Here is a 1,644-nt window from a genome sequence, read left to right on the forward strand (position 1 = left end):
TTCGTTGCAACCAGATAGCCCATACCATGTGACCCTTGACGATATTTAACAAGGGATATCTAGTCCAGGAACAAGAAGGATCTCTTGCCAAGAGAAGGGCTTAGAGTGACGACTGACTAAAAATTGATGGACAACATTGAACAATGACTATTGGTTGGACATAAGAAGGAGAGGTGTAGAAGGGTTTCCTTCTCTCTCTATGCCTTTCTTGCTCCCTGCTACTCCAAATTGCATGTTGTAGGAATAACCAACTTGCCTTAAACATGTATCTCCATTGCTTGTTACTCCAGTAAATATGCCATTTTTTGACATTGATATTACTTGGAGACGCCTTGCCTTGATAGTAGGGGTACCCCTGAATTAAAACTGTAGGACTATTTTTGAAAAAAAATTGTACATTAGAACTTGCCCTTGAGTGTTTGAAAAAAGAATTCATCAACAAACCACTAAGAGGCATTTATAAAGACTTGTGTTCAGAAGGTATTCAAAGTACTTGTCAAGAATAAGTCATGAATTAAAACAAGGGGAAATTACCAAAATACCCCTCTAATTTGAGGAAATTCCCAAAATATCCCTCAAATTTCAAAAATTCCCAAAATGCCCTCGATATTTTGTCATAAATTCCCAAAATGCCCTTCAAATTTTCCAAAATTCCCAAAATACCCCTGGTTGTGAGACTAAATTTCTCGAAAAATAATTTTTTCTGTAGGTCTTCACAAGAAGAGTGATTGTCTATCGTACAAGATGGTAAAACTACAATTTGAGTTGGTTACGTAGGCTTTGGAGATGAATTGCTTCATTATTTTTAGACATAATTGCCTTTTTTGCGATGGTAACTGGTGACAAATTACATGCTGAACACTCAAAAACGGATCTCAATTGTCAAAAACGAATGAAGATTAGAAAATCTTGAACATTCCAACCAAAATAGATACAAGGATATTTTGGGAATTTTTGAAATTTGAGGGGTATTTTGGGAATTTCCTCAAATTAGAGGGGTATTTTGGTAATTTTCCCTTAAAACAATTAGTCCACCTCCACGGCGCCACCTCTCTCTCCCTCTCTCTCTAGCTAGTTATATATATATATATATATATATATATATATGTGTGTGTGTGTGTGTGTGTGTGTGTGTGTATACATATATGTTGTGTCATCAGGCTGCCAATGTACATTGGGGATAAAGGGCTACCGGGTGTAGGAGAGAGTGCCACACCCTCCCCCCATTATAGATAGTATGGACAAATTTTTGAAAGAGCATGCATACACAGATATACAAGTATGTATGTCTTTTACTTATCTTAGGTACCCTCCACTCGAGAGGGGCTAGCAAGTTGATGTCACACCTTTAACATATCTACAAAAAGGTACCTCCCCTCGTAGGAGTTCTCATGTCAAGTGTATGTTGCTTTGGGCATCCTAGGTACCCTCATCACTATATCACACGGGCATGCTCAAATGGGATCAATGGTGGAGAAGCAAAACGTGGGGCGCGTCAATCGTGGACCGTCAGATTCGACATTTTCCTTGAATTTACTAGTATGCCCGAATTTACAAATTTGCCCCCAATCTACTACTCGGCCCACATTTACAATATGACATACTCGAATTACCTATATTTCAACGAATGCATGCGGGCGTAGT

The sequence above is a fragment of the Adiantum capillus-veneris genome, chromosome 4, assembly GCF_014529385.1.
Source record: "Adiantum capillus-veneris isolate H3 chromosome 4, ASM1452938v2, whole genome shotgun sequence".
Classification (NCBI taxonomy): Eukaryota; Viridiplantae; Streptophyta; class Polypodiopsida; order Polypodiales; family Pteridaceae; genus Adiantum; species Adiantum capillus-veneris.